Raw genomic sequence first — 23,511 nt, forward strand, 5'->3', positions numbered from 1 at the left:
CCTGCATCCATGTTTATCGTCCTTCCAGCGCATCATATTACCCTTAGCTCCCTCTTTGCTTCCCATATTTCTCTGCCTCATCCCCATAACATTCCCCCTGATGATCAACTCATTCCCCTACCCACATTCTGCTGCTCATTCACTGTCACTCTAAAAGGAGATGGAAGAGGGGAGATGGTGGACATTTTGAATAACAGCAAATGTTTGAGAGATGGAGGCTAGGGATCATGAGAAGATTAATAAAAACATATAATATTGCAAGAGTTGGCACCTTTTGCTCCTAGACTTAAATGGTGGGGACAGAAGTAGGCACATTAGCATTGCCTGGGACACAAAGGAAAAGGGAAAAGACAGACCAGCTGTTCTCCTAGATAGCTTTACAGAGGGATTTGGGTGGGATGAATGGGCCAACTAATAAGTATAGGAGGGAGGGAAAAGGTAGAGAAGAACCCAATCTCTTCTGAGGGACTGGAGAGAGGATGATGTTCAAAGTCTTTACCACAGCCCCAGGTTCCTGGAAAACTCTTTCTCCCTCCCCCCTTCCCCCCCCCCCCGCCAACTGTCAGAGAAAAAGTTTGTCAGTCACAGCATGAGCTGCTAATTACTTAGGGGCTGATTCAGAGGGGCTTTGAAGACAATGGGACTCTTTCCATTGACTTCAGGGGGCTTTCGATCTGGTTCTCACTGGGAGGTACAACCGAGCATTCAAGGTAAGTACTCAGCTCCTCAGTCCACTCATCAGACAAACCTGGGACTTTGATCACTTTAAATTGTCACATCTATCTGCTGCTGGGTTTTTGGTTTTCTGTTTTATAGTACTCCTTACTTTCATACTACTCCGAATGTGTCAGACAGGAGAAAACCAAGAATAAAAGGGAATCCATAGGTTACAGCTTTTAGTTTTACTTAATCAGCCATGGAGGTGGGAGGCAGATCATAGAGAATAGGGAATCAAATCAAGTTAAAATTCTCTGGATGGAGTTTCTGGTTTTAATATTCAGTCAAATCTCATTCCAGAACTGTTTGAGTCAGTGTTTGTCAAAAGGATTAGTACAGAGCCAGCCAAAACTGAACCCACACCTCCTGTCTCTTTGCAGGTTGGGGAAAGAAGTGAGAGTGTGGGGAGATGCAATCCCTCGATCTAAACCCACACATACGGTTTTTGTTTCATATCAGATTGCAAACCAGAATTTTCAGGGGGATTAATTTCCAGATGCAACCTAAATCTTGACAACAGTTTGTGAGGTTTGGGCACTGTCAAATCTGGATTTAAGTGAGAGACTTGATTTGGCCTGGAAATCTGAATTCTAGCCTAACCCTGATCAGATCTGATCAAAACACAGCTTTCCTCAGCCCATTGCTGTTGAAGAACACAAGATTTGTTATACTAAAACAAACCAAGAATCTATCTAGTCTGGTATCCTGTCTCAAATACTGGCTTATACTGGATGCTTTGATGGAAAACAAAAAAACCCACATAATTGGGCAAATCTGTTACACAGAGAAAAATGACTCTTGACTCCAGCTGGCCCAAGAATGAGCACTGATGGGTTTTATAATTGTCCTGGCTAATGGAACCATAGATTCTATTCATATGTGTTCATGTAATGTTTTTTTTAAAAATCTTAACCTCCATAATAACCTCCTATTAACCTCCATAATATCCTATGGCAGTGAATTCCACAGATTAATTATATATAAATGGTAATTAGTATTTCCTTGGATCACTTCTATTCTCAACTACAGTTTTACTTTACTGGAGGCTCAAATCCTTCCCCCACTGAAGTCAGCAGCAACAGTGGGAGCAGGAATCAGCCCTTTCTAGGAATTAACCTTGTCTTTTGAATGCTAGTGATATTGATTTGATAATGTGTTACAGACATTAGGATACTGCTCACTCTACATTGGAATGCATAGCATCATATATGCAGCCTAGATTTGCTTTCTGCTACATGTTCACAATAATGTCTTCCCACTCTGTTTTTATTTTTCTCCGGAGTCAACCGCTGTAACAAATCACTTGCCAGATATGTTGTGACCTAGAAATCTGCTCTTAAATGCTCATTATTTGGATTCTAATCCCAGCCTGCAGTTTGAACCTCAGTGACTTGTAGTTAATGTTAGCATGTTATATAGTCACTGTTTTGAGAAAAAAAAAAGTCTGTGGTCTTTTTCAAAATGACAACGTGATGAGGTATAGGCAGTTTCCCTCTGACTTGTGTTATTTTTACTAAACTACAGTCACAACTCAATTTATGAAGATTCTCTTTGGATGCTATCTTCTCAATATATCATCCACAGTCACACCTATTCTCTCTCAAAAAAAGTGTCTTCTAAATCCATTCTTGCTGATGAGGAAAGCACAAACCACATGACCTAAACTTCAAAGCCAGGAACTGACCTACAAGGTTAAGAGCAATGAATATTACAGTACTGCATTAGTGACACTACAATTATGGTCGAGATGGCCATTTCAATATAAATCCCTATTTTCAGTTGCTTAAAGCTTTCTTTAAAAATTTTCTTTTGCTCCAAGGGGAGGTAGAAGGAGATGAAATTTATCGTGTTAATTTTAAGTCCGAAGGTAAATTATTGGAAAATCCATTGAGTTTTTTTTTAATTATTTAGTGCATGAGAATGTTTCATGTTTTTTTTAAAAAAAATCAGATTTCATGTTTGAATCACTCAAATACAGGGACAGATTCTGATCTCAGTTACACTTGAGTACGGTAAAACTGGAGTCACATGATTATAACTAAGATCAGAATTCATCAAGGAAAACAACCAACTTTGACATTTTAAAGAAATTTAGAAAAAAGCAATTAAAAATAGCATAATGTACATGCATTGTGACTTCCTATACTTTTCCCATACTAACTACATACATGTCAAATGTAGCATTCCAGATCCATAATAAGCACAACTGCATTTATCAATGATTAGACATTTTGTCTGATTACATACATGTAAAGACACATGTTTGTGTTTATTTGTATAAATGGACAAGCATTTATTTGGAAAAAGAAAAGGAGTACTTGTGGCACCTAGGCTTTCATGAGCTACAGCTCACTTCATCGGATGCATGCAAGGTGCCACAAGTACTCCTTTTCTTTTTGAGGATACAGACTAACACGGCTGCTACTCTGAAACCAAGCATTTATTTATTTATTTTGCAGAGGAAGATGTTCCAAATCTATGAATAAAGCATGCAAGAGGAGGGTTATTGAACTCAGAACCTACTTGAAAACAGTGTGGAACTGAGTTATTCTTGAAAACCTAAGCATGGATTTGAGAATTGTTTCTGTGCCTGGACTGATCCTGTTTGCTCAGCCTTCCTCATCCCTCTAATTGGGATTTCATGCATCTTTTTCTTTTAATACAATATTCTTAGATTAATCTTAATCAGACTCCAGTTTAATTTAGTGCCTAGTTTAGTAAAGTAGTTCATAGATTTTAAAACCAGACAGGTAATTACAGACATCTAGCCAGACCACCAGCACAGCAAGGTCATCAAATTTCACCAAAGAATTCCTGCGTGAAATCCATCGCTTCTGGTTGAGCTACAGACTATTTTATAGAAAGATCCAATATTCATTTAAAGTGAAAGGAGGATCCTGGGAACTACAGGCCAGTCAGCCTCACCTCAGTCCCTGGAAAAATCATGGAGCAGGTCCTCAAGGAATCAATTCTGAAGCACTTAGAGGAGAGGAAAGTGATCAGGAACAGTCAGCATGGATTCACCAAGGGCAAGTCATGCCTGACTAATCTAATTGCCTTCTACAATGAGAAAACTGGCTCTGTGGATGAGGGGAAAGCAGTGGATGTGTTGTTCCTTGACTTTAGCAAAGCTTTTGACACTGTCTCCCACAGTATTCTTGCCAGCAAGTCAAAGAAGTATGGGCTGGATGAATGGACTATAAGGTGGATAGAAACTTGGCTAGATTGTCGGGCTCAACGGGCAGTGATCAATGGCTCCATGTCTAGTTGGCAGCTGGAGTGCCCCAAGGGTCGGACCTCAGGCCGGTTTTGTTCAATATCTTCATTAATGATCTGGAGAATAGTGTGGATTGCACCCTCAGCAAGTTTGCAGATGACACTAAACTGGGAGGAGAGGTAGATATGCTAGAGGGTAGGGATAGGATACAGAGGGCCCTAGACAAATTAGAGGATTGGGCCAAAAGAAATCTGATGAGGTTCAACAAGGACAAGTGCAGAGTACTGCACTTAGGACAGAAGAATCCCATGCACCGCTAAGACTAGGAACCGAATGGCTCAGCAGCAGTTCTGCAGAAAAGGACCTAGGGGTTACAGTGGACGAGAAGCTGGATATGAGTCATCAGTGTGCCCTTGTTGCCAAGAAGGCCAATGGCATTTTGGGATGTATAAGTAGGGGCATTGCCAGCAGGTTGAGGGACGTGATCGTTCCCCTCTATTCGACATTGGTGAGGCCTCATCTGGAGTACTGTGTCCAGTTTTGGGCCCCACACTACAAGAAGGATGTGGAAAAATTGGAAAGAGTCCAGCGAAGAGCAACAAAAATGATTAGGGGACTGGAACACATGATTTATGAGGAGAGGCTGAGGGAACTGGGATTGTTTAGTCTGCGGAAGAGAAGAATGAGGGGGGATTTGATAGTTGCTTTCAACTACCTGAAAGGGGGTTCCAAAGAGGATGGACCTAGACTGTTCGCAGTGGTAGCAGATGACAGAACAAAGAGTAATGGTCTCAAGTTGCAGTGGGGAGGTTTAGGTTGGATATTAGGAAAAACTTTTTCACTAGGAGGGTGGTGAAACACTGGAATGTGTTACCTAGGGAGGTGGTGGAATCTCCTTCCTTAGAAGGTTTTAAGGTCAGGCTTGACAAAGCCCTGGCTGGGATGATTTAGTTGGGGATGGTCCTGCTTTGAGCAGGGGGTTGGACTAGATGCCTCTTGAGGTCCCTTCCAACCCTGATATTCTATGATTCTATGACAGAATCCACAACATCCCTGGACAAATCAGTCTAATAGTTAATTATGCTCATTGTTAAAAAATCACCTTATATCCTGTTTCAATTTGCCTAGCTTTAACTTCCAGCCTAGCTGTGTGAGTACTTAAAGTGCCAGATATTTTAGGTCCAAAATATAAGCCAATTTAAAATGTGTTAACTAGTGGAAATTGTCCTCCTACCTGCAACAGTATATATTTTTAAATCAGTTATTGAGTAATTTCCAAAAAACCTGTTACCTAATGACTCTGTAATAGTTTTATGCCACTGGTATGGAGACAACAATCCAGCCATCAGAAGGAGCATATAACAACTATGGTGCTCTTCCTAAATTGGTAAACAATCTCAAAAAGTATGTAGCTTTTGGGAATTAGATCCATCTCAGCGCCTCAGGACTGGAATACTGTCTCTGCCTCTACATAAGGCTATACAATGAAGGCCATTCCACATGAGTAGCTTGTACAACACATACATCAGCCTGATTCCAGAGCATGACTAACTGCTGAGAGTATCCTCCTCTGGATCCCTATCTATTTCCAGCTCCAATTCAAATGCCTGGACCTAAGTAACAAGGCTCTCATTAATCTACAGCTATTTCAAAGACACTTTTCCATCTACTGCCTCCCAGACCAGTGTACTCATCTAGGTTACAAACAATCATTAGCTACGGTGAAACTTTGAGAATGCCTTACTTCTGGCTCCTGTGTGTCCACTGAAAGAAATCACACCTTAATATAAAGATCAGAATGAACTTGGGTACCTGCCTTATAACCTTAGGCAAAACTCAGCTTTGGGATGGACGGCAAGAGAGAGACAGTGATTTTACAAGTTTAAGTGACCAAACCAAAGGACACCTGATGAAGATTCCCTTTCCAATATTTCTGATGTTTATTCTACTATTGTATTTGGCACCTATATACTGGGGTAATTAGTGCCCTACAGATATCATCACTAGATTGGGTTGCACTCACTAAGAAACAGAGAGATTAAAATTAATTGTGACAAATGGAAACATTAGTGAGGAAAGAAATGTTAGCTAGTATCCTGCTAGGTGGAAAATAACTAATAAGAATGAACATTTAAAAACTAAATTACAATGTAAAAATGGTAAAGGCCTACAGTTAATATATTAATATGTTTTAATAAAAATTCTGGGGTTAGCAACTAAATTAGACAAGATTAAACTTCACAGAAATATAGAAACACATTGAAATCCCAGCATGCCAAATAATCAGTATTTGCTTTATTTTTAGCTTATTTTAGGATTCTTTTCCTGAGAGGGGTTAAAAAACAGTACAGCTCCTTGGAAACATGAGTACATTAGGTGTCATTTTTCTTGCATTATGCTGTTCAGCTTTTACACCAAGTTTTTAGATGTGCATTAACACACAGAAATAAATCTGAAATTGACTTTGATTTTTTTTCTTCCACTTTAAAATACTGTAAATTAATGTATCTGCATATTTTATGTTATACTAGTAAAGCTCAGTATTCTATTAACAATTGTTTTACTGATGAAACTCGTGTTTGGCTTTTATATAGATATTGGCTGTTTTAAGTTATTTACATTACTGAAATTGTGATGTTTAATGGGTATGTCGTGCCATAATAGGTTATAATGGCCACATGCCAGTTGCCAAGGGAATCCATAGGTTACAGCTTTTAGTTTTACTTAACCAGCCATGGAGGTGGGAGGCAGATCATAGAGAATAGGGAATCAAAATCAAGTTAAAATTCTCTGGATGGAGTTTACCTAGGCATGCAACCAAAGTCCCAGGTTTGTCTGATGAGTGGACTGAGGAGCTGAGTACTTACCTTGAATGCTCAGTTGTACCTCCCAGTGAGAACCGGATCAAAAGCCCCCTGAAGTCAATGGAAAGAGTCCCATTGTCTTCAAAGCCCCTCTGAATCAGCCCCTAAGTAATTAGCAGCTAATGCTGTGACTGACTGACGCTACTGACAAATATTTTCTCTGACACTTAAGGCTGAGAATGGAGATGAGAGAAATTTATTTTACTTCTTCGATTAGGAATGTGGTTAACACCCATAATTCAACAATTTTAGTAATATTCCTGTATATCATGAAGTGTTGGCCTTTTTAGCTATTATTCTTTCAAATCCAGGTCAATTTCTCTTGTGTTTTGGTATCATTTGAAAGTAGTTCTTTACTAATGTTCTAGGCTAAATAAACTGCACAGGTTTCTCTGTTCCCCTTCTGATTCACAATATTTAAAACAGCAGTAGTAGGACACTGCAGAGGGAGCAGAGCTTAATGTGACAGGCTTCAAAGCACAAATTGCCCTGTGTGGCCACCTAATCAAATAGAGATCAAAGGTAATCATAAATCTTATCAAAGGTGCCATATGTAAAGAACTTTGTTGAGAACACTGTGCCTAGTTTCCATATGGCCCTCAGAGTATTTGAGTGCCTCCCAAAATTAACAGAGAGCACATTCTGTGGCACACAGTTTTCTTACCACAAAACAAGATTTTTTTTCTTTAGCTGCTTTTAACTAAATAAAATATTAAAATTAAATGGATGCATACAATAGGGAGGCAATTTTCCAAGAGAATGCTCCTCATTAAAGGTATATGCAATTAGCGTCCTATGCCTCTTGTCAACAACCCATAAAAATGAATGTGTACAGTTTTATGATAAACTATGATATTTCATTACAAATCTGGTGCTAGACAACAGTATGCTAACTCTCCTGAAACAAAAAGTGAAGAAAAAGCCTGGCCACTGAGTTTTCTTAGGGCCTCTTTTCATAGATTTTTAAGGCTACAGAACCATTCTTTTCATCTAGTCTGACCTCCTTCGTAGCATAGAATTTCACCAAGTGATTCCTGCATCAAGTCCCTAAAATCTGGGTATGTTACAGCATATGATTTAGAAAGACATCCAATCTTGATTTAAAGACTTTAAAATGGAGAATCTACCAAATCCCTAAGTAAGTTGTTCCAATGGTTAATTATCCTCACTCTTAAAAATGACAGGTTTCAGAGTGGTAGCTGTGTTAGTCTGTATCAGCAAAAAAAAAAGAGGAGTACCTGTGGCACCTTAGAGACTAAAACCCACTTCATCAGATGCATGCAGCGGAAAATACAGTAGGAAGATATATATACACAGAGAACGTGAAAAAATGGGTGTTGCCATACCAACTATAACAAGACCAATTAATTAAGGTGGGCTATTATCAACAGTTTGCAAATTAATTCCAATTCTGCAGTTTCTCGTTGGAGTCTGTTTTTGAAGTTTTTTTGTTGGAGACCTCCCTGGTCACTCAATTTCAGACCTAAGCGTCACAATTCTCCAACAAAAAAACTTCAAAAAAAGACTCCAACGAGAAATTGCAGAATTGGAATTAATTTGCAAACTGGATACCATTAAATTAGGCTTGAATAAAAACCGGGAGTGGATGGGTCATTACACAGAGTAAAAACTATTTCCCCATGCTAATTTTTCCCCTACTGTTACTCACTCCTTCTTGTCAACTGTTTGAAATGGGCCATCCTAACTATCACTACAAAAGGGGTTTTTTTTCTCCTCCTGATAATAGCCTATCTTTTCATGTTCTCTGTGTATATATATCTTCCTACTGTATTTTCCACTGCATGCATCCTATGAAGTGGGTTTTAGCCCACGAAAGCTTATGCTCAAATAAATTTGTTAGTCTCTAAGGTGCCACAAGTACTCCTCCTTTTTTTACTGTTAAAAATGTTTACCTTATTTCTAGTCTGAATTTGTCTAACTTCATTTTCACTTGTTGGATCTCATTATGCCTTTGTATGATAAATTAAAGATAAACAGAAATCTCCTCTCCATGTAGTTATTTATAGACTGTGATCAAGTCACCTCTTAACCTTCTCTCTGATAAACTAAATAGACTGAGCTTCTTTAGACTCTTTCTGCAAGTCAACTTCACATCCTTCTTGTAGCTCTATTCTGAATCCTTTCCAATTTATCAATATCTTTTTTAAACTGGAAACACTATTCCGAACTGGAAACACTATTCCACTAATGGTAATGACACCTCCCTGCTTCTTCTGACCCACATTCCCCTACCCATGCTTCCAAAGAATTAATTTGCTCTGAGCCGCTACATTGCACTAGGAGCTTGTGTTCAGTTGTTTATCCACCATGATACTTAAGAGCCTTTCGGAGTCACTGCTTTCCAAAATATATTCCTCCACCCCATACATGTGATCTACATTCTTTGTGCCTAGAAGTATAACGCTTCATTTAGATGGATTAAAACACTTATTTTTCAACTGAGCCCAATTTACCATGATATCCATAGTGATCTTCACAACTTATCTGTGCTCATCACTATTTACCACTCTATTCATTTTTGTCACCTATAATCTTCACCAGCAATGGTTTTATATTTTCTTTCAGATCATTGACAAAGATATTGAATATAATTGAACCAAGAACAGATCCCTGTGTGACCTCAGTAAAAATACCCCCACTGACTAATGATTGATGATTATCCTCTGAGATTTTGTAACAGTTCTGTCACTTTTATATCTAGCAGAGCTGCAGGGCAGCATGTTCTACTTTTGAAAGATATAATGGCTACAGTGTAAATATGTTGCTACAACTGTATTATTGCTAATGCAATATATTGTCAGCAGGAAGATGAAATTCACCCTAGAAAGACTTTTTTGAAGCTGTAGAAAGAATTAAAAAATGACAGATTAGCATCTGAATGTCATCATATTTGTATTTATGGACCTCTTTTCTGACTACCTGAAGTTTCACACACACTTTATCCTTCATTGGGTTTTTTTGTTGTTTTTTTTTACTGGGAGGAGGACACCATGGCCAAGTAGTGTGCACAAAAACCAACATCAAAAAGGCATCATCAGATAGCAGCATACAAGGGAAGGGATGCATGACTTTGAATGGATTTAAATTATGGGCATGGAAATTCATTTTAAAACTTCTAAGGAAGCAATGCTTATCTTACTACCAGTTGTGCACTGGTTCTCAACAAAGGAGAACTTTCCATCATAATGAACAGGAATTGGTCAGCACTATATTACAGGCTCAGCAGATAAGCCCTAGTTCATGCTGATACTGCCACTTTTGATCCCCAAAATACTGTTGCCAGCAATGCCTACAGTATGATGGGACAAATTTATTATTTATTTCCACATATGCTGCACTGACCACCACAGCATTTAGCTGCAGCACATACATACAAATATCATCATCAATTTATAAGTGCCCATGAAGGGCAGCAATGCTGAAAAAGGAAGCCTTAGTATAGATGCAATACAGGCCAAAGTTTTGGCTGAGAAGTTGAGCCTGGCAACATGGTCTGGCAGTTAAAGAACTCAGGCTCTAATTTGAGGCCTGGAGGACCAAGTTGAAGTTTTTAGGACCTTCCAAAAAGTACACACTACCTCTAGTCTGGAAAAGAGACCATCCACAAAGATGCTTTAGCTGATCTCAAGCACTGCAATGGTGCACAAGGAGAAAAGCAGTTTCATAGAATCATAGAATATCAGGGTTAGAAGGGACCTCAGGAGGTCATCTAGCCCAACCCCCTGCTCAAAGCAGGACCAGTCCCCAGTTTTTGCCCCAGATCCCTAAATGGCCCCCTCAAGGATTGAACTCACAACCCTGGGTTTAGCAGACCAATACTCAAACCACTGAGTTATCCCTCCCACTTTAGTCCATAGTCACATTGTCCCCTAAAAAGACTTCAGATAAAGCTAATGCCAATTTTCACATCACAATGAAGAACATGTTATTCATTTCCTCTTCCCTCCAGAAAACAAAACAACCCTCACTGCCCCACCATACACATACAGCTGGTGCAGACCACCACTTAATGCAAAATGCAAACAGTGCCATGTCACTGGTATCTGCAATCTGCATGGATAAAAGAAACCAGACACTGGTTTAGAACATAATTTTGCATTATTTCAGTGCCCTAAGGTACTGCATGAGACTTGTATTAACTGAGACACCAAAAGTTGTTTCTCTACCACTCTTTATATTTTCATAAAAGTTACCCTGTAGTCTTCCAATATTTGATTAGTTATTGTTTAAAGGAACAGCTTTAGTATATACACTTGAATTTCTGCAAATGTAATTATTTTGTTTGTTAAAGAGAATGAGTATAATTCAGCCATTTAACCATACTCTACCCAATTTTACGTATGTAAGTGCACATGTACAATACAGCCTAAATATGATAGGTGTAACCAAAACAAATGATGTTAAGTCAAGGAACAATACACAAAATTATAAATTCACATCCGTACCTCAAAATGATGACAGAGGTAATCAGAAAGTAAAGAAGAATGAGTTTAAAATGAATGAGAATGGCCAAGGCTATTAAGAAAAAGACATCACGCCTACCTCCTCTTTCCATGGATGCTTTCTATTCTACCCCAGTCTATATTTGTGCTGTCTACAGCACTGGGCCTTCAGCAGCAGAAAGAATAGTTAAAATGAGACCCTTTTCAGAAAATCTAACACTGTTTATGTTCCAACATAATAGGTACAATCATGTACAGTATGTATTTGAAGCCTGTTCAACAGATTTAGAATTTTAAGGTGAAAAGTTCCTAATTTGCATTGCAATGCTATTTTCATGTAAAGTAGCTTTGACTTGTGCAATGGTATTTCATCAGTGTACCATTACAGATAAATGGCACCCCAAAACGGAACAGTTTTGTTGGAACATCATGCTACATCACAGCAAGAGTGGCACGAGCTGTAGCTCATGAAAGCTTATGCTCAAATAAATAAATTTGTTAGTCTCTAAGGTGCCACAAGTACTCCTTTTCTTTTTGCGAATACAGACTAACACGGCTGCTACTCTGAAACCAGTAACTGGTACAGTAAGGTTGTATAATGGTTTCTATTCTCATGCCATGTCAGTTCCTCAGCATTTTTCAAAACTTTAATTTTTAATATGAGTGAGATTTTTTTCAGGCATCTAAAGGTAAGCAATTATAAAGAAAGTCTGAGAAAAAATAGATCAGCATTTTTTTGTTAAGGGGACAGTGAAAAAAAATACAATTTGCTGATTATATTTAAAAAAATGATTGTGTCTTTATGTGAACATCTCTACAACAACAAACAGAAGGGATTAGAAATTTAAGTGGGTCTGGACAACAGCCCTTTTTTAAGGAAAGTGCCAATGATAGTTCTGATGAACATTTATTTAGGCCCTTTGAAAATTAAATACATGAGCAATGTGTTTTGTGCAGGGTTTTTGCAAAGCTCTTACTGAAGCTCTTTGCGTTAAGAAAATATCACGGAGGAACAGTTAAGAACTCAAAGTCAGGAAATGCTTCAATTAAGGTTGCAAACACAATCTTAGTTCTGTCCTCTGTGTAAAACTCCAGCCACCTATGAATGCCAGTACTTCCATTGTGTTTCCTGCGCCCTATAGCCTCCATTGCAGTATAGCCTTCAATACTTTCTCAATGGTTTAGGGTCCCCCCAAAAACTCTCACTTCAAGATAAAGTTAGAAAAAGGAGGTGAGCTCAGTACAGGGTGAGCTCATCTATCATAAAATTATCAAGGTCAGTCTTATCTGCCCTGCTGTGATGAGGCAAAGACGAAGCTGTGGAGAAAAAACAACTTCCCACACCCAGTCTACAACACCTAATCCAGGGGTGGGCAAAATATGGCCCGCAGGCCAGATCTGCCCATCTAACATTTCTGTCCGGCCTGCCATGACTCTGGCAGCACTGCAGAGCGCTCAGGTAGGCTGCCTGCCTGCCGCGGCCCCCATGCTGCTCCCGGAAACGGGTGGCTGCTGCTGGCATGTCTCTGCGCACTCCTGGCAGGGGGGGAAGCATGCTGCCCCTGCCCCCAGCATCATCTTCACAGCTCCCATTGGCCAGAAACAGGAAAATGGGAGCTGTGGACACAGTTTACAGGCACGAGGCAGCACATGGAGACCCACTGCCCCCCTACCCCCAAGGGGTACACAAAGACATGCCAGCAGCAGCCGGCCGCAGCCACTTCCGGGAGCAGCGTGGTAAGCATCTCCCGGCCAGAGCCTGCACCTCGCACCTCAAACCCCTGCCCCACGCCAGAACCCCCTCCTGCACCCAAACTCCCTCCCAGACCCTACACCCCTTTCTGCACGCCAATCCCCTGACCCAGCCTGGAGCCCCCTCCTGAACCAAACTCCCTCCCAGACCCTGCACCCGTTTTTGACCCCAATCCCCTGCCCCACGCTGAAGCTCCCTCCTGCACCAAACTCCGTCCCAGAGCCCACACCCCTCACCCTCTCCTGCACCCTGACACTCTGCACCAGCCCAGAGATCCCTCCTGCACCCCAATGCCCTGACCCAGCCCAGAGCTCTCTCCTGCACCAAACTCCCTTCCAGACCCTGCACCCCATTCTGCACCCCAATCCCACTGCCACCTCAACACTGGAGACTTTCCCCACTGCAGGGAGCTCCTGAGCCTTTCCCCACTGCCTCCTTGCTGCCAGTCTTCCATGGATACCCGTAGCTACACACCACACTGTGGATATAGCCCGCTTTTCACTGCAGCATGTAGCTACACATACTGTACATGCCACCACAAGAGGTATGCAGTGTAGACACAGCATTAGAGAAGTGCAAAAACTCTCTTGGGGGAGTGGGAGTTTAGCAGGGACTCCCTGAGCCATGCCGTCTCTCTCCCAGCTTCCAAATTGAAACTGAACTTAAACTCTCTTTGTACAATCAGCAGCGCCGTCCCTACCAATTATGATGCCCTACACAGCCCGAGTACCTGCTCCCCGCCAGAGGGTGTGGGCTGCACTCAAGGCCTGCGGGGCCAGGGAGACAGGAGCTGTGGGGGGGCCGCTTTGGGCAGCCCCACAGGCCCAGAGTGGCCTGGGGGATTAGCAGGGGGCCTGGCACCGGAAGTGGGAAGAGGCTTGGAGGAGGGGGAAGGACTGCCCCCCGCACCCACTGGCAGCGGGAAGCAGAACAATGCGGCTGGGAGCTGGTGGAGTGGAACGGGCTGGGGCCAGGTTGCTCCGCTTCCTGCCTCTGCAGTGAGTGTGGGGTCGCTGGGGGAAGAGGTGGAATGGGGGCAGGCCGGGGGGCAGAGCAGGGGGAAGACTAAGAGGCAGGGTAGAGGGAGTTGTCCTGGGCCCCACACACTCCCTAGAGATGGCCCTGCTCCTTGCAGTGGGCACAGCCCATGGGGGGCCAGCCAGGAGATAGGGCTGGCCGCCAGAGCTCGTGCTGCCGCGTACGCAACATGCAGCTGCCTAGGGCACCATGAAATTTGAGGCAATTTGGTGCCCCAAATTTCATGGTGTTCTACGCAGCTGCATATTCTGCATATGCCTAGGGACAGCCCTGACAGTCAGGCTATCCCCTTGCTGGCATATGAGCAGCCATGTGTCACTGATGCAGCAGACTGCTCATCCGGATCACCCCAGGCAGGAACCTGCCTATTGGCCTCAACAGAGATTTCAAGTTCCTGCTGTCCACACCCCTGACTCCAAGCATACTGGGAAATAGGATCTCTGGACTCTGGCAGCCATCTTAGTTGTAGTCCTTTGTCTACACTAAAGGGAAAAGTCGATCTAAACTGCACAATTTGAGTTACATGAATAGCATAACTCAAATCGATGTAGCTTAGATCTACTTACCGCGGGGTCCACACTACATGATGTCGACGGGAGACGCTCTCCCATCAACTCCCTTTACTCTTCTCGATCAGGTGGAGTATAGGAGTCAAAGGGAGAGCGAGCGGCGCCGATTTATCTATCACCATAGCGTCAATCCTCCGGTAAGTGTAGACAAGCCCTCAGAGGCTCAATCTAAAGATCCAAGAGTTAGCAAACTCCAAGTGGGGTTATAAGTATGAGAGCCATAAATCATCATTTTTTTTTATTTTAGGACTATCTCTGTTGCTTTTCTCTAATTACTAAAAGTGAGTAAATTAGTCCACATTTCATTTCCTTAACAGAGCCTCTGCTTCTCTAAAGCTTCCCAGGAAAAGTGACTGAAACAGTAAAAATTACATGGCTTTTTATCTCTTCTGCAAAAACATGACAAGCCATTTTTGTAAGCAAGTTCCCATTTAGGATGAGATCTTGTCAAACAAATTTCAGACCAAATGTACTATGAAAAAGGTGAGATATTAATCCCCCCAAATCAGGCCTTTTTAATGGAAATTCCAGATCAAGCTGAATTACTGCAGTGCTATCAGCAAAATTCTAACACTGTTATTCCATTAACTATAATTTCATGAAACTACAAGGTTGTCATAGTTAACAGAGTGAGAGCTGTGATCAGAACTTAACAGCATCATTAAAACATGAAACAACCAAACAGTATTTGCTTTAGACAGGGGCTCGTATGTCGCTACTCATCAGCCATAGCGTTCTCTCAATAGGTACTGTGGATTATAAATTCAAATCCCACATTAGAGACTGAACTCACAATAAAGGAGGCCAAAGTGCTTAAAATATAATTCCATATAGAAAGGCTGATTAACAAATACTACAGGTGAAAGCCCAGGTAATTCCACACATAGTTACTGCAAGGCATTCTCAGATCATTGGAAACTGTATTACAATATATTTTGCATTTTTAATTACCGTGGAAGTGCCCAGATCAATGGATGGGTAGCTTTTCCTACAATGTGTAAGTAAAAAACATCACCACTTACATAGTAATATGTATTAGTTATTGTTCGAGCATGCTCCTACATCAATATAAATTAAATAATTTGTAATGAAAGCCCATAAATAGGATTTAATTAGAGAAATTAAATAATTACCATCTGTTTATTTTAAAATGTAATTTTCCGTAGTTTATATACATGACCCTTAAACAAACAAGGTGTAACTCAGTTCTCTGATATACCATTGTTAACCAAGAGAAACTCCATTAAAGTAAAGCAGGCAGCCAAATTACACTAGTGGGATGAGAAAAGTATGGCTCACAACCTTTCTCCAATTCACATCCCTATTCTAATTTCCTTTGCTTTCCATGCTTCCATCAGTCACTACTTCTCCACACAATCTCATTATCTCCTGCAGCTTCCATTCACTTTGCCCCTTTGTACATGGAAACATCTCCCACATCTTGTCCTGTTTCTTCTCCTTCTTCTTCATCTTGGGTGAGATCAATACAACTACAAAAAAATGAGGAAAACAACTACAAAAACAACTACAGTTCATTCTAAGAGCTTCATTCTGGTCTTCAGTTGGTAAAAGTATGCAGGCACCTCTTATTGCTGCAGGTCTGTATCCAGGACCAACGAGAACATATTTTATCTACAAATCTCTGCACTCCTATAGCTCACCCTGCAGAAAGAGCTAAATGTCCCCACATAGATTCATAGATACTAAGGTCAGAAGGGACCATTCTGATCATCTAGTCCGACCTCCTGCACACTTAGGCCACAGAATCTCACCCACCCACTCCTACGAAAACCTCACCTCTGTCGAAGCTATTAAAGTCCTCAAACTCGTGGTTTAAAGCCTTCAAGGAGCAGAGAATCCTCCCTCAAGTGACCCGTGCCCCATGCGATAGAGGAAGGCGAAAAAACCTCCAGGGCCTCTCCAATCTGCCCTGGAGGAAAATTCCTTCCCGACCCCAAATATGGCGATCAGCTAAACCCTGAGCATATGGGTAAGATTCACCAGCCAGATACTACAGAAAATTCTTTCCTGGGTAACTCAGATCCATCCATCTAATATCCCATCTCAGGGGATTAGGCCTATTACCCTGAATATTTAAAGATCAATTACTTACTAAAATCACATTATCCCATCATACCATCTCCTCCATAAACTTATCGAGTAGAATCTTAAAACCAGATAGATCTTTTGCCCCCACTGCTTCCCTTGGAAGGCTATTCCAAAACTTCACTCCTCTGATGGTTAGAAACCTTCGTCTGATTTCAAGTCTAAACTTCCTGGTGGTCAGTTTATACCCATTTGTTCTTGTGTCCACATTGGTGCTGAGCTTAAATAATTCTCTCCCTCTCCTGTATTTATCCCTCTGATATATTTATAGAGAGCAATCATATCTCCCCTCAACCTTCTTTTAGTTAGGCTAAACAAGCCAAGCTCCTTAAGTTTCCTTTCATAAGACAATAAGACATTTTGCTCCGTCAGCTCAGTGGGGAGACCTACTCCCCCTATACTTGTCAATGGCTGATTATCTTCAAGAGACAAGCATAATTCCCAGAGGAGTACAGGCATCAGCTATTTAAAGTGGGCAGTGATGGTTAGGTTTTGGTCACAGCCCCATAGCCCACTGACCTGGCCAGCCTAGCAGGATAGACGTGCTTGTGGTTCTTCTTTGTGTATAAAGGGCTCTGCAGATATAAATCAATAAATATTACTGAGATTATGAAGTATTTGAACAGGTGGGTCAACTGATCTCTGAAGCATTACAGAGAGTCAAGATGTAACAGACACACAGAGCTGCCAGGTATACAGCAAGGGCAGGGTTGACATGAAGCAAAATACACTGTGGTAGTTGTATTTATTTTGTTTTCTTGACAGAATATCATAAAAAGAATCACAAACCACAAAACTCATAATGACAGGAAAAGGTGTATTTAAAACCTTGCTTGCAGAACAACAATAGGTATACTTACACCAGGCAAATATTTAGTGCCTTTAACAACAGTTGTTTAAATGACAGCACTATGGGCCCTTAACTGACACCCCTCTATAGTTCTGCCTATACGGACTACGGATGCAAGAGCAATCGTGATTGTTTGCAGATTATCACTGAACAGCAGCATAGGCATGTAACCTATTCCTCTGGAATACACCATGGTAATATTACCAAACAATTCAATAACAACTTTCAGGAAGTGGTAATAGTCCATACATAATTAATTTGCTTTAGTCTGTAAATACATATCTCTGTGTAATACTGCATTAAAAACAACAGTTACTGCAGCTTAAACCAAACAAACTCACATTTTGTTATTCTGTTTCAGAGCCAAGGAGTTCTATTTTAGCTCTCCAACTATTATGCTGAGGCAGGCTTCATTATGAATGTCTTTTAACTGAGAACTAACCCCTTAAATCATAATTTAAGCAAGAAGCATACACAATTATATAAAATATATAAAATAGTATTGCAAAATAGTGTTAACATTATAAATGAAGCTAGGCTTCCAAAACTAAGCATTTCTATCCAAAAAAAACTAATAATAATTTGTCCAAAATGCTCTTCTTTTGCATTATAATAAGCCTACAGCATGTTTTTCACCATTCATTTTCCACAGTAGGTGTATCTGTATGATATCATCCTACTCCTTATGCACACCCTAAAATAGAACTTTGCCAATGAATTATATTGGCTAAAAGCACAAGTGTACACTCTGCAAATCACAATGTCAGAAAGAGGGGAAAATGATGGATGCTTTAGAAACTGCCTGTTATCCTTTTAACGGAGGGCCATCTGACTCTTACTGTCGATAGTTTTGCTGTAGTCATTCATTGTGCCAATAGGAAATCACACTGGGAAACTTAACACATACTCTGGGCGAAGGGACTGCCTAGTCTTTATATGTATGGAAGTGCTTCTCACAGACTCTAGGTTTTGTTGTTATTGTTTTTGTTATTTGAAAGTTTGCACATCAGTGCCAGATTCAAGGATGGCAAATGCCAGTGCAAATCACGTCAGAAATAAGTGAGTATCAATCCCATCCCTGCACGCTCCCATTCTCCATCACAGCTCCAGTTTTCAGACATGTGTCTATGTCTCTACTCCAGCATATGCCTTTAACCCAATTTCCCCTTATCACTGTCCTCCTTTGTTCCCACAATTATTGCCCCCCTTTCCTCATCCTCAGCAGCTTCCTTTCATCTGACTCCTTACCCTTTGCTAACAAACCTGCCCTCAAAAACTCTCTTCCATGATCCTGCCAGCGTGGCTAATGAAGGCCCTATCTTCCCTCCTCCTTTTGCCTCCAAACTTCTCAAATCTGTAACTCTTTTCTCTCTCTTTATTCAGATTCTTATACTGGGTCCCACCTCTGAAGTGTCAGATCACTTCCCAAGAGTGCAAACAGCAAAAGTGATATCAATCCCTTCCATTCCTGCCAGCCACCGGGCAGGAAGGCAGGTTTAGTGTCTGGGTTTTTTTTAATATAAATACAAAGTATGAGAATGAAGGTAGTATTGCAGACATCCTGGGCAAAGAGGTCATGTTGCTTTTAGTCTGAATGCAGCAAAGTGAATGATGACTCTTATTTCATCTAGCAGCAAATTCCATACATGAGTCTTGTTCACCTGAAGGCTCATGAATTTCTCCTTATTGGTTGACAGTTTCATTGTTCCCGGGGAGGGAATGGTGTCCCTAGCCTCTGTTTTGCCAGAAGCTGGGAATTGGCAACGGGATGGATCATTTGATGATCATCTGTTCTGTTCATTCCCTCTGGGGCACCTGGCATTGGCTGCTGTCGGAAGACAGGATACTGGGCTAGATGGACCTTTGGTCTGACCCAGTATGGCCATTCTTTTTGTTCTTATGTTATGCTCTAACAAAGCAGTCGTGGAAGGTCATGTTCTTAGAAACAGGTCTTTGAGTCTTGGTCTTTTGGGTAGCCAGGGCCAGTCTCAGGACAACAGCCTTAAATGAACTCTGTGTTAATGGGGAAGCAGTGCAGACAGCAGCTAATCAGGGTTATGTGTTCCCAGTGACCTGTGCTGCTGAGCAAGTGGGCTGCTATGTTCTGGACCAGCTGGAGTTCTCTCTTGGCTCAGGGCTTCACTCCTAGACACAGAGATCACACTAGTCAAGCCTAGATATTACAAAAGCATAGATTCCCCATGGCCAAGACCATGTCCAGAGAATTGGGTTCATCTTCTGGCCAGGTGCAGATGGAAGTGAGCATTTTTGTCACTCTGGCTATTTGGATGTCCAGGTGTCATAAATATAAAGAGAAGGGTAACCACCTTTCTGTATATAGTGCTATAAAATCCCTCCTGGCCAGAGGCAAAATCCTTTCACCTGTAAAGGGTTAAGAAGCTACGGTAACCTCTCTGGCACCTGACCCAAAATGACCAATGAGGGGACAAGATACTTTCAAATCTGGAGGGGGGGAAAGGCTTTTGTCGATCTGTGTGATACCTTTGTTGGGAACAGATCAAGGATGCAAGCCTCCAACTCCTATAAAGTTAGTAAGTAATCTAGCTAGAAATGCGTTAGCTTTTCTTTGTTTTGATTTGTAAATTCGCTATGCTGGAGGGAATGTGTATTCTGTTTCTGTGTCTTTGTAACTTAAGGTTTTGCCTAGAGGGATTCTCTATTTTTGGAATCTGACTGCCTGTGAGATTATCTTCCATTCTAATTTTACAGAGTGTTTCTTGTATCTTTGTTTTGTTCTTCTAATAAAGTTCTATTTTTTAAGAATCTGATTGGGTTTCTAGGGTCCTAAGAAACCCAAGCTGGTCTGTGCTCAACTTGTTTATTCTCAAGCCTCCCCAGGAAAGGGGGTGTAAGGGCTTGGGGGGATTGCTGGGGGAAGAGGAACTCCCAAGTGGTCCTTTTCCCTGGTTCTTTGTTAACGCGCTTGGTGGTGGCAGCATACTGTTGCAAGACAAGGCAAAGTTTGTTCCTTGGGAAAGTTTTTAACCTAAGCTGGTAAAAATAAGCTTAGGGGGTCTTTCATGCAAGTCCCCACATCTGTACCCTAGAGTTCAGAGTGGGGAGGGAACTTGACAAGGTGCAGTGTGGAATCTAAGATGACCCTCAAGAATATGGACCAATTTAACAATCTGAGGGCAGATGCTTTAAATGGAAGAGGTTATTGTGGAGAAAGTTATTCCCAGCAGGAAGCAGAAGAGTGCCTGCATTTGCTGAAGTTGAGTTAAATTTGTCTATGTAATATGTTCTTGACAAAAATCCTTCCCAGGCATTAGAAAACCAAATCCTGTTGAAAGGATGTGATCCCAGTCAAGAACAAGTATTTAGACACTTATTTTAGTTAGTTTCAGTTTATTGACTGTTCTTTCGGAGAATGAGAAGGCTGATAAAGCATCCAGTAACGTCTATCATCTCATCTTGTAGCTGTTCTGTTGTCCATCTTTACTCCTTTTAGCCTAATTTATTATGTAGCCCCAGTGATTAAAGAGGAATGAAACAGCGGGCGAGCTTCACAGAATTAACAGAGAGAAGAGTGAGCACTGCTTACCCAAACCCAGGAGGAAAAGAGGAGGAGCTAACCTCTCTTGTTAGCACTGGCTGGGGACATGTGCAACTGCAAAATTCCCTTTATTTTAATAGCAGTGTTGCACTGTAGGTAAAGGAAACAAATTTTTTTACAGTTCATGCTAAACAATATGCTGACATACTCAAGACGTGAAGCTTGAGATTTTATTTTCTAAACAAGTACTTTCCACATATTTTCCTTTGGATCAAAACTTCAACAGCCAGCCCCACCCTGAGCAGAGAGGGCAGGGTTGAGGCACATGAAAGATTACCAGAGCAGAGATGTTGGCAAACACTGCAGTATATACAGAGGAGGCTTAAATGCAAGGACAAGAAGTTTGACCTTGTTGCATAAAGCAATAAACCAGTAAAGCAGAACCACTGAAGTGATTTAAAGGAGGAGGATGCTACATGATCAAAGCAACAGTAAAGAGAGATGACTTTGCCAGCAGTATTTTGATGGTCTGGACTGAAGGTCAAAGATACTTACTGTAACCTTAAAATAATAATTGTCAATAATTGTCAACATTATACTCAAAGTTCTGTGTACAAGTAGACATATGTTCTCAGCCAATAGTAAAACTTTTAAATGAAAAATTGAACCATCTTACAATTTAAATACACTTGTAATATTTCCCAATGCTGTATTCATGTTTGATATCACTTGAAAGGGCTTACTGAACTGAGAAGAGGGACACAAATTCAAAATGACAGAACAAAGTACTGTGCATGGCTCAGTTATGAATGTTTACACTTTTCAAAAAAGTCATCTTGGTTTGTAAACCGCAGACAGATACTCTAATCAATGGGAGAACACTCAAAAGATCTGAATTGTGAAGAGTTTGTCTTCTTCTATTATTTATCTTTCATCAGTTTGCTTGTTTTTTGTTATATCTCACTAAGGCTGTTTTTCTCCCTCTTTTCCGTCTCGCTTAATCAGCTAACAGGAAAGTACCTTACATGTAAACTTGAGTTCAACTACTTCCTTCAAACACTTACCAAGGTGACAGTGGGACAAGTCCCTTAACAGAAGGAGGGCCATGAAACTCCCCTCTTCCATCTCTAGGGGTAACTAACTTCCTGGGAAGTGAGTTGCATGGATTGTGTAACTGAGAGCTTGTCTATATGAAGTCAGTGCATAGCAAGCTGGGGTACAAACCTACCTCGCATTAGCTTGTTATGCACTGTCCATATGGACCTACTGCTGCACACTAGAAATTCCCTAGTGAGCTTTGATCTTCCTTTCAAAGTGGGGAGATCAAAGCGCACTAAGGAACTTTTAGTGTGCACCAGCAGGGTCCACACGGACATATAGCATGTGGGAGGCTAGTGAGAGGTAGATTTACACCCCAACTTGCCACGCATTAACTGTTTGTATAGGCAAGCCCTGAGTGAATGGGGAGGGGGTGAATGGGACTGACAAGTGTCGTGCCTTGTGTGGCACGCTCACACATTTGAATTCCCACATCACACCTGCCTGCATCTGTGCTGGAATGTCATATATCCTGGTGAGGGGGGAGGAGGGGAAAACGGGGCAACTGGCAAGCCTCAGTGTTTCATGTGGATTTCTCCTCAGGTAATGGAGGGTGCTGTAGAGCCACAGTCTCTCTTACTCCTCCCCATCCCCTTTTCAGTGCTCCCCTGCTGCCCCACCTGAGAGGAAAGACAGACAGTAGCATGAGCCCTGCTGCCATGATAAAGGACTATAGCTGAGGGAGTGGAAATAGTGGGGATGGGGACGCCCAGCAGAGAAGAACGGGAGTTGTGTGTGAAAGGGAAGTGGGAACCACAACTGGGAAAGAAAGGAATTGAAGAGGAGGCATAAATCACAGTTTCTCCATAAGGAGGAAGAAGCCCCAGCAGGCAGCTCCCTGCTTCACTCACACCTCTTGCAAAAGGCATCATATAAGGAGCTTTTCAAAACTTGGCACCTGAGGATGAGTGGAGAGTTGGACTGAAGGAGTGATCAATGAATGAATGGGCGCAGTGAGATTCCAGGGGGAGTAGAAAGGTTGGGGGAGGATTTGAATGTTTATGGTGTGAGTGCACATATGAGCAATTGAGATGATTCTGGAGGCCCTGAAGAGAGACTGAAGTAAGAAAGAAGAGGGTGAGCTTCAAGAGAACATGGGGAGGTGAGGGAGGAGGACAGAAAAATGCTGTGCCAGAACAAGGAGGTGCATAAAGAAGGGAACAACAGACAGACCCGAGACTTGAGGAATTGAACTTGTTTTGAAGTGGGGAGTTCTTCATGCTGGCTCGGTTCACTCTGTATTGTGTTTGAGGGTTGGCTTTTCTTTAGAAGATTTAATTTTTTTTGTATTCAGCCCTTACTCTAAGGTACTGAGCTAT

At 41.5% G+C, this 23,511-nt stretch overlaps 1 protein-coding gene across 12 annotated transcripts in view; it reads right to left on the bottom strand.

The window, feature by feature from the left end:
• Positions 1-23,511, bottom strand: part of FHIT (fragile histidine triad diadenosine triphosphatase) — a 1,103,840-nt gene that overhangs the window by 916,115 nt on the left and 164,214 nt on the right. The gene's annotated exons all lie outside the window — the stretch shown is intronic.

The sequence above is a fragment of the Dermochelys coriacea genome, chromosome 7 (assembly GCF_009764565.3).
Source record: "Dermochelys coriacea isolate rDerCor1 chromosome 7, rDerCor1.pri.v4, whole genome shotgun sequence".
NCBI lineage: Eukaryota > Metazoa > Chordata > Testudines > Dermochelyidae > Dermochelys > Dermochelys coriacea.